Source organism: Accipiter gentilis, chromosome 13 (assembly GCF_929443795.1).
Source record: "Accipiter gentilis chromosome 13, bAccGen1.1, whole genome shotgun sequence".
Lineage (NCBI taxonomy): Eukaryota > Metazoa > Chordata > Aves > Accipitriformes > Accipitridae > Astur > Astur gentilis.
Window position 1 is genome coordinate 31,665,681 of NC_064892.1, and position 11,397 is coordinate 31,677,077.

Sequence of the window (11,397 nt, forward strand, 5' to 3'; positions counted from 1 at the left end):
CAGATGATAACTTGGGCAGTAAATAGGGCAGTGGATTTGGGCTGTGGAAATTTAGGGGTAGCCGCTGGCCAAGCTGCACAGTTGTCTGAACTTGGTCTGGATGTTATCCTATGGTGAGGGTTTCAAATTCCCAGCTACAAAATGGTAATTTCACATGGCTATGTGTAGAAATAAATTCTACTTTTGAGAAACTTACATGTTCAGGTGGGGAAGAACAGGTAGGAAGCTGGGAAAGGCTACAGATTTATTCATGGTTCTGCTGGATTTCTTACTAAAGTCTGGCAAAAATCAGCTAGAGAATTTGTGCTTTGTTCCCATAAAGTTTTCCGAACTTCCTACATGAAAGTCGTTACACAAATGCAAAATACTAAATACGTCTGAAAGCAATACTGTGCAAGAAGGTTGTGGTAGCGTTTCAAAGATTTTCATATCCATTCAGTGCCTTTTTTTTCTCTCTGTGCTGCTGTCTTTATGCATATGTGCATTGTCAGGAACTTTGTATTGTGTCAGAGTCTTTGCTTGGGATGAGACTAAAAGCCTCTCTACTTTTCGCGGATGTCACCAACAGAAATATTAGAAAAGTAGGCAGATGCAGAATCACAAGGAAAAAGAGGAAGGAAATGCCAGACTGTTTTTAAAGTTGACAAGGTGGAAACTCAACAAGACCAGAGTGCACCAAACTGGCATCTTGCTGAAATACTAGAATGACCCGCATTGGTTTAGGAAGAGGAAAAAAACAAGTTACTTTGTCTAGGGTATATGCCACAATGCAAAGCATCAGCAAAAACCCGCCCAAAAGCTTCCAGCAGAATGTCAAAAACCAGAAGAATGAGGTTGGGAGCAGAGACGGTGGATTAAGAGCTCACTGTAGAGGGATCTTCCTGCTTTCCACATTTTGGGCATGGAAGTAAATGGATTGTAAACTTCAGCAGTAGCCAAGATATATACCGCAGTGAGATCTGTGAGCTACAAAAGGGTATACTGGGGAGAACTGAAAGCAGATATCCCTGGTGTCTCTAATACTGTTTATTTAAACACATTTGAGGCATTGTTTCTGACAAGGGCCCAAGACAGTGTTGACTCTGTAATGTTTACTGTAATGTTTACATCAAATTGTGTGAAAGAAACAGGCCCGCTTTTTAAATCAGGGAAAGGAGTATTTTTAATCACCCAACTAAAATAGCTCAACCTTGGCAATAATTTGGAAGACTTCTACAGAGAAGCCCCAAAGGTGCTTTTTTTTTTCCTTTTTTTTACTTTTAAAGTTTTAAGGCTAATGTTGCAGAATGACTGAATTCTACCCTTGATAAAGACTCATTGTTCCTAATTGTCCAGGAAAGAGCTACCTGGGATAGGCTTAAAGTTAAAAATATCACCAATATGCTAAAAGAAGGAAGTGTAAAAATAATTGCATGTAAAACCAAAATAATTACAAGGATAGGATAACTATCCCAAGCCAAACATACATCCAGGAAATTCCTGGTCAGCTGAGCCTCTAAAGAATTCCAGACATGCTAATTTACAGGCATCCAGTCAAAATACAAAACATGTCTGAGGATGCTGGTACCCTGGCAGAGGGTGACAGCTTGTGACAGTGTCCTCAGCTTTCCACCCAGCTGCTGGGTGGCTGGCCACGCTGCTCCTGAGCGAGCTACCACAGCCTCCGTTTGCTGGTAGACCTTACGGTGCTGTGGCACATCTCCGTCAGATCAATGCATGTCCTGCTTTGTTCTGGTGGATATTTCTTTACAAATATGTAGTCAGTGCTAATACAGGTAAAGACCATAATTTCTGTGACAACATCATTTAATGCTAGTGGTTTGACATCTGTTTTATGAGTGGCTCAGCCACGCAAGTTGGAAGGGCAAGGCGACTGAAGGCACCATAGCCATTCCCGCTCAGGAACTCTGACTCTGCGCATTACTAGTACTATGCAACTGCCGTAATTAACACACGTTCATGTTTTAGATGAGATTAAGCTCTTTTTAAAGACCCTGTAGTGAGCAAAATGATTGTCCTTAGAAGACAGAATCAAGTGCGTGTCCACATGTCCTTTTAACCAGTGGAAATCATGGAGCGGAGAAAAGGACAGCATGGAACTGATCTCAGGAGGAGTAGAGCTGGACTCAGGAGGTCAAAAAAAGAAAAATGAAAAGACCTTGCAGTTTTCCATTAAAATCAGGCTGTAAAGGCTTTCCAGTATTGTCCATTTCAAGGCAGATGGGAAAACCTGGCATCTTGGGAAAAGGCTAATCCTTTGTCCTGGTTTTGGCTGGGATAGAGTTAATTTTCTTCCTAGTAGCTGGTATGGTGTGTTTTGGATTTAGTGTGAAAATAATGTTGATTGATAACATGCTGATGTTTTAGTTGTTGCTAAGTAGCGCTTATCCTAAGTCAAGGGTTTTTCAGTTTCCCAGGCGCTGCCAGCAAGCAGGTATACAAGAAGCTGGGAGGGAGCATGGCCAGGACATCTGACCCAAACTAGCCAAAGGGATATTCCATGCCATAGGACGTCATGCCCAGTATATAAACTGGGGGGAGTTGGCCGGGAGGGGCAGATCACTGCTCAGGCATCGGTCAGTGGGTGGTGAGCAATTGCATTGTGCATCACTCATCTTTTCTCGGGTCTAATTTCTCTCTTTTTTTTTTACATTCCTTTTCATTACAATTATTATTAGTGTTGTTATATTTTATTATTATTGTTATTATTATATTTCATTTTATTTTAGTTATTAAGCTTCTTATCTCAACCCATGAGCTTTGGGGTTTTTTCCCAATTCTCCTCCCCATCCCACTGGGAGGGGGGAGGAGTGAGTGAGTGGCTGCATGGTGCTTGGTTGCTGGCTGGAGTTAAACCACAACATCCTTGTAGCTGTGAACTGAACATCAGAAACAGTTGAAAAAACATCACTTCTGGATGTTTTTAATAGTAAACTCTATACCAATACAACTGCTGAGGCAAGGATTATACGGTGTCTTTAAAGTCAGTAAAATACCATATGTACATGCATATTTAAGTAACTTCTGGTTTTAACCTGTTGTGTAGCTCAGGACTCAACTATTCCTTATGAGTACAACTAAAAAACCCCAATAATTTAGAAACATCATTTGCATAGCAATTTCTGCAGTAAAGCATGTGGGGAAGGGTGGATTAAGTAGAAAAAGGGAGAAGGCTGAATCACACCGGAGGTTAAAGACACAGGAAATGGAGACATTTAAGAATTCACTCTCGACTGCATTAAGTCCTCTTTATGTGGTTAAAGAGTCAAGCTCCCACATTGCTTGCCGATGACGGTGGATTTTCTTGGCACAAAAGTGTGCCAGAGAGAGAGCAGATACTGTTAATGTGGACTGTACTTCTCCATATCCCATCTGAGTACATACATCATATATTTTCTTGGATGGCAAAACTGGCTTAAGAAGTTCTTGTCCTTGCTGCCACCTGTCTTGTCCCATAGCTATGTGTTTCCACATATACTCTGCAGTTTATTGCTCCTTCAGTTGCCAGTGCCACTGTAATTCGGACTACACATTAAAATGGAAAAAATAAAGAGGTATTCTAGCTTATTAAATTTCATTATTTGGCAATCCAGTGTACAGCACAGATCCACAAGACTGATACAGATGAGGAATTGTGTGTGTATGTGAGAAGAAAAAGCAGAAGAGGGCAAAATATGGGGCTGGTTGCTTGTTAAACCTTTTCTTTAAAGGTTTAACCTTTTCTTTAAAGAAAAGGGATCAAGGAACTACAGCTGTATCACCAGACTAGTCACTTGTAGAAAGATGGGTTTTCCTTTTTTGTTTTGCCGATCACAGATGCCGAATAACTTACTGCTAGGAAAGAATTTGGTATTCTGACAAAACTTCAGTAGCAAATCAAATTATTTCACCTGCATTAATTAAAGAATGCAGGAAGGCACCCGAAATAATGCTGAGAACCGGAGTTGCAAATAGAGAAAGGAAAAGATCAAGTAGGATTAGTCACTGCAAGTCATTAAAGCAGGTGAGCCTGATACACATAGCATCTATACCTCCAGTCTTTGGTGGGACATTCGGGAAAACTACATAAGTCAAATGAAAATGTGAAGTTGGTGCACCAAATTTACATTAAGGTCTCAGCCTCACTTAAACAGAACAAAAAGGCTCTTTTCTGTTCAGGTGTTCAGCACCCAACTGATAAGTGATAAATGTTTTATTCCCAGAATGACAAGTTTGACTTCTGACGTCTGAACTGTGTAACTGCTGCATTGGGGAGCTGCATGATGAGGAAGTGACGCTTCATCTGTTCTGGCAATGTGCTGGAAGGAGTTCCCAGGCAACATGCTGGAAGAACAGGATGTCTTACCCTGCAAAATGTTAGAGCAGCTGCTGAGAGATGTTCACTTGTCACAGGCAGACCCTTGAAAGCTTCCATATCATAATGCTGGAGAGCATTCTGTAGTGTCTTCTCATGCCGTTTCCTAAGCGAGCAGGGCTGCTGCTTAAAAGATCAATTTGTAAGGTAAGTCCTAGTGACATCTGTTGTTTGTTACCAAAAAAAAAAAAAAAAAAAAAAGAGTATGAAAGTGTCATGAAAAAAGAAATTAGTGCTGAATGATTGAGCAGCAGAAGCAAAAAAAGTGACATCGGCTTACAAAATATTTTCAGTTGCTTCAAGATAACTTGCTGTTGCCTCTGTCATCAAGCTTCTAGGTCATTATCTACATGGAAAAGTACACAAGATGTGTACCAGTTCAACAAAAAAGTTCTTTTTTCCTCCAAGCATTCTGTCTTCACCGTAGATGGTAATTACAGTCGGTACATTTCATCACGGTTAACAATGTTGATGGAAATGCAGATGTTCGCACTTCAGCATCTTTGAAACAGATGACTAGTCATTTGCTAACTTCTGCCTTCCATTTTTAAACAGGAGTTCTGCTATTTAGACATCCACTGTCCTTTCAACTGTAACATGAACCAATCCGTGTGCTGAGGTTATTTTATTAACTTCTGCTTTTCAGTATTTGCAACACTAAATTGTTTAACTAAACAAATCTTGCAAAAGCAGTTAAACTTTATCTCCAGGACAGCCTTGCATTTGTTTAATTAGACTGACTTATGAACTGGTGTGGTGTTCATATTGCAGGCAGAGACAAAAGTCTCATTTTTGGAATAGCGTTTGTGCACACAGAGTCCCTGGGAAATCACGAGGAGTGTACAGAGACACGGCTGCTCACCCAGGCAAACCCAGTGGGAGCAATCCAGTTGAAGGCTCCTTCCCAGAGAAGTTTTCTTGTTGTGATAGAACGGTCTTATTCATATAATGGACATATTCCGCTCACACACTATTCTGGTGATAGAGAACATAGAAATGTCAAGATGCTCTTTCAGAGAAGGAAACTTTTGAACTGTCAAGTGCTTAAAAGAGAGGCAATGCCTACAGTGAGAGGTAATATCTTTTATTAGACCAAATGATGCAGTGGTGAAGAACAGGCTGGCTTTCATGAAGACAAGAAGCCCTTCATCTTATTGAGGGTGGTGGCCCAGTTCATGGAACCTGAATTCCATCCAAGGCTGCAGTTCCATGAGAGGAGAAACTGGGTCCTAAAGCACAAAGCACTGGATCAAAACCACTGCAGTTACTTGACACACAGTGGTACAAAACCATAATGCCGGCTGAAGTGTAACACATATTTTGCAGAGACCGTTTTGTCCAAGCAGATTTTACAGTGGATCAGGTACCATCTGCCAGCCCCCAGAGACCACAACACTAGTGGTATTGTGTGCTTGCACTTCATTCAGATGAAATTTATACTCTTAGGTGATGATGTAGCACAAATCTGGTACCAAGGAATGAGAAAACACAGTCTAAACCAAAAGTGCTTTTTTAAAATTACCTGGTATTTATGAATGGTTTTCCATTCTAAACATAGATGAAATGTGCACACACACGCACACGGAAATTCTGTGATGCTTCGCAGTGAAGTGCTGGTTTAAAAAAAACAACTATCAGTAATATGCTGAAACTTTGTAGTTCTAACTCAAAATGGAAAAACAGCCTTAGGACCATCATTGAATTTAGTAATGATGGAGAAAGCTCGTTTTTTTGCATGAAACAAAAGCAAAACATTTAGTGAAATTCACGTATGATACTGATGTTTTCCTACATGGGAAAAATTATCAGAACATCCAAACTGGCCTATTACTACAAATATAGAGGGAAAAATGCAGTAGAATAGTATTATCAGCATTGTTATGGAGCTAAATTCCTCCCACATAGACACATTCATGTGATCTAGGCTAATGAATGTGCTCCTGTCTGCCTTGAATGACAATGAAATGCTGCTAGATGAGAAAAAGAAGAGAAATCCAGAATTATGAAGGAGTTCAGAATTCCAGAAGGGTTCTCTCAGGGATGAACTGTATGAATACACCTGCATTTAAGGTTTTTTAGCCTTACTTCCACTCCAGTCTGCATTTTTGCCAGTGGGAAAAGGGTAGAATTTGCTAGTTCGCATCACAGGGAAAAACCGCTCTACTCACATGCTTTCAATCACAGAGATTTGTTAATAATTGGTCATTGATTTATTAATGTCACATAATCACCTGATCATTGTGTGCTACACATACAGGATCAGTATCAGCAGTACAACAGATAATCCAGAATGTTGACAAACACCTGCAAATGCTTGAACATCCTTCTGTGAATAATCCCCCAAATTTCAAATGCCTCCCACATGCCCGGAGCTACAGGAACCCATAACTCATGTACCCCATGCCTACGAGGCAATGTCTCCGATGTCTCGCATCGTCAGGCCAGGTTTCTCTTCCCTCACCATGAACACGCATGCTTTGTTTAGACTTCTTTTGAAGCTGACTCCCTTTTTCTTTTTTCTTTTTTTTTTTTTTTTTTCCCCCAGAAGTCTCTTGGTAATTTCCTGGTTACTATTTAATCCAGCTGATGGCCATCTCTTAAGCAAACTTCATTATTGTTATTTTCCTCTTTAGCGTGACCCGCTTTGGGGCAAACGCCCTCGCAGGCGGTTTTGGGGAGTTTGTTCACTCACACTTTTCCCACTCGCATCCTGTCACATCAGGGGCTGGTACCCAGCCCACGGCACCAGGATGGGGGCTGTGCGCACTGACCCCATCTCCCAGATGAGGAGCCAGACGTTTCACCCAACACCTCCATCCCCGATTCCGAGCCCATCATCGCCAGCCAAGCTGATGCTCGTGCAGGTCTAGGATGCGATTCAGTTCCTCCGAAGAGGAAACAGCTAAAAGAAATCAGAAACCTACACAGTAGACATCTAAACTAGGGTCCTAGCTCCAGCCTCTAAAGAATGAATACTTTGTTTAAAACATTTCACTAACTGGGAGAGTAGAAATGAGGCTGGCCTGGCTTGTCATGCGTGGTTAGAGTTAATTGCAAGAAGCGTGTGAGCTGCAGGCTTTGCGCTGTCTCTCCCTCACCAAGACACATCATGAGAACTTCCCTTGCTGAAGTCACTTATATGGTGACCTAACTTCACCGAATTTAGTTACAGCTCTGATTTCCCCCCACTTTTCTTCGTGTGGCCCAAGGACTTCTGTAACAGCTATGTGAGGGATTTGGGGTTTGGCCTTAAAGTGTCCTGCACATGGTTGAGTCTGTGCCAGAGGTTTGTAAGCCAGCACTTGTTCGCACGCTATTGTGTCTCCCTTCGTTTCCTTGCAACACGTACAGCATCAGACCCTCGTTTCACATGTGGTGGTAGCACTGCCTAAGCTGCTTTACCAGCTCGATTCTCGCCTCTCCGTTCATGACTTCTTGTTCCCATCGCCTGCCTGAAACACCCTTGCAGCAGCTTGCACAGCGAGGTGGTGAACCAAGCAGTGGAACGGAGACAGCCTGGAATGATTCAGAAAAAAAAGAGGTTGCTTTCCAGCCAGATCAGTTTACCACGCAGCTGCACACACACACCTTATTTGCCTCGGTAAAGGGACAACACAGGCGTGAGAATTTGCAAGGGGAATGGGAGCTCCATAAGGCACTATTGCCATTCAAAACAATGTCTGTGTAACCATGTCCTCTGAGGCCATAATTAACTTAAATGAATGAGAAAATCTTGCTAGGGAGATCTCTTAGGTGCTGTAGACCTGTTGTTGAAGCTCCAGCCATGCCTGCAGGATGAACTGCGCAGTATTTTCAACTCCCGAACATTTGGAAGGGCCACTGGGGAGGTCTGACCCTGCAGGGCTCTTGAGCTTCTCGATCCCACTGCTTTCAGGAGGAGCTGAGGCTTTGCGGTACTTCACGGATCGTGACTATCTTCTCAGGGCTCAGGTGCTAAACCAAATCCTGGGAGCGCGCAGCCACTGGGTAGCATGCTGCAAACGCGGTCGATGTGCTCTGGAAAAAGAGGATGTAGTGGTACACAGCGAACGACCTTTGCAGCAGCCACACACTTGCGTAAGCAACCCAGTGCCTGAGCCTTTATAATTTCAACTGCTTCTTCCAAGGCACCATTTATAACTGTTGGCTTAGTATTTACTCTTGCTTAACCCCATTAAATCTATTGGAGAGCTGAGCTGTAACTCAAAATCATCACATGCCCTGTAAAAGGTAGATTCTTATTATATATTGTTGACACTTTCTCTTAAATTCAGAGCCGAATGCCAGTGGATAAATATTTTGCAGCAGCAGCCTTCTGCTTTCCTCCCTTAAATATGTATATCAACCTCCCTTAAATATCTGTATACTTTTGTTGCTAATTTGACCATGTCAGAATGATTTTCCATTTGTATTATTTTCTTTCAAAAATGCCCTCTGTCGAAACAAAAACATTTCCAAGAAATCATGGCAATTTTGCTAACAAATTAGCTGCCTTTTTTTTTTGTGGAAGGAAAAGAATGACAAGGAGTGCCAAAATTTCACTTTAATAGTATTGAGATAGCATATTAGGTACTACTATACATAGTACCACATCAAATTATTTTAATTTTCTTTTACTGCATAAATGAGAATATCAGCTGTTTCTAATATCATTGCATGAGACTACATTATTTTTCCAAGATATTAAAACCAGCTGTTTTTCAGGCCAGGTCTGTAGCTGAAAATTTTTGCTGAAATATTAGATGGGTACAGTTAAACTGAAAAAAATTTCCTACTGTGCGTGCAGCTTATACCAGTGAAACCGAATCCTGGCACACACCACCTATTTCAGACCCTAAAAATTGCAGAACCATTTACATACTGCCCTGGAACAAACTAAATTTAAGAATTTAAGAAATAAGGTTTCAGACTAGCCCACCCTAGTGTGTAGTTTCACTCTGTGTGTGAGTCTTGCTAGATATCATGGCAATATCTCCTACCACTCTCCATGGCTGCTTCAAGGTACCTTTCTGGGCAGCTTTTCAAAACCACCAGCAGAAACCTGTGCTAGCAGGACTTCAGCTGGCAAAATCCTTTAGTCCAGATAAAATCTAAAGTGCCTGCAAGATGTAGGGCAACCGGTTTTGAGAAAGGCAGTTTCTTTCACAACACAGAAAAGAGAATCCAGGTGTCTACTTAGTTATTTGTCAATTAGAGACCAATTTGTAAATCCATGGTGGGCGGTGGGTGGCAGAAGTTGGAAGAGTAAAATACCGGGTGTGCCCAGGTTGCCAGATGAGTTTGGGTTTGAAGTTTTCAAGCACAGGCTCGTCACTGAGCTTCACTGTGTGCACACAAGTACAGAGTTTATCCTGGCTCTGGCGTCTGCTGGAAACAGAATTTAAATAGATCCAAACTCTCATTAATAAGATCTATGCAAATGGCCAAAAGCCAAACGAAATCTCTTCATTTCACAACGTCAACCAGCAGTCTAGCTTGCAATGAGTTTCATCTTATGGGGTCGGGGGAATACATGCAAATAAAAATGGATTAGGAGCAGCTAATAGCTCTTCAGGGGGACACTTGGTGCAAAATATGTGTCTTGCAGCCTGGTTCTCTCCTTAGTTAGAGTAGCTTGTTGCAGGTATGGGTTCACTGAGGAAGCTAGACCTAGGGGTTGTAGTACTGAACACTACTAAATAGGGGAGAAAGCTTTGTGAAGGAGGGCTTGAGGTTGTGTTGTTTTCAGAGCATTTAACATTTAGAGTCTGTGGATTATGTTGGAGCTTGGGCTACTGGTAGGATTTTGTAGAATCATAGAATGGTTTGGGTTGGAAGGGACCTTCAAAGACCATCTAGTCCAACCCCCTGCCATGGACAGGGCCATCTTTCACTAGATCCGGTTGCCCCATCCAACCTGGCCTGGAATGTTTCCAGCAATGGGGCATCTACCACCTCTCTGGGCAACCTGTGCTGGTGCCTCATCACCCTCATTGTAAAACATTTCTTCCTTATGTCCAATCTAAACCTGCCCTCTCTCAGTTTAAAACCATTGCCCCTTGTCCTGTCACTACAGGTCCTGGTAAGAAGTCTGTCCCCATCCTTCTTATAAGCCCCCTTTATATATTCAAAGACTGCTATAAGGTTTCTCCAGGCTGAACAACCCCAACTCTCTCAGCCTTTCTCCACAGCAGAGGTGCTCCAGCCCTCTGATGGTTTTCGTGTCCCTCCTCTGGACCCACTCCAACAGGTCCACGTCTGTGCCGTGCTGAGGACCCCAGAGCTGGACGCAGGACCACAGGTGGGCTCTCACCCGATGGGAGCAGAGGGGCAGAATCCCCTCCCTCGACCTGCTGCCCACGCCGCTTGGGATGCAGCCCAGGACACGGTCGGCTTTCGGGGCTGCGGGCGCACGTTGCCGGCTCGTGCCCGGCTTTTCATCCCCTGGTACCCCCAAGTCCTTCTCGGCAGGGCTGCTCTCCATCCCTTCATCCCCCAGCCTGTATTTGTGATACTGGGGGTTGCCCCAATCCAGGCGCAGGACCCTGCACTTGGCCTTGTTGAACCTCATGAGGTTCACATGGGCCTACTCCTTGCCCCAGACCTTTGTCTTCCATCCAGTTTAGTGAAGTTTTCACATAATTCTTAAAAATCAGGTCATAATGAAGGTAAATTACTGCACTAGATAAGTGAATCTCTTTACTGGGGAGGAAGGGAGGGGACACCACCTCTCTATGCAGGGTGTGGTTATATTTGAAACTTAACAGGGTATTCTCTAAAATGAGCTGTTAGCTCCCAAGAAGCTCCGGATTTTGGAAGAGGCAAGGTCGAAGGGGGGAGGGCAAGTTTCCTGGACCATTAGGACAACCAGCATTAGCCGGAGAGAAAACAGGCAACCTTTTGCATTTGCAGCCTTTTATCAGTTCTTAGAAATACACTGCAACACCACAAGTGGTTTTCTGTCAATAACTGAAACCTTTGAATCTACCAATTCACTGCTAATTGACACCTGGGTGGGACTATTTGAAAATGTCCTGTTTTCATTTGGCTGCCCATCTGAACAG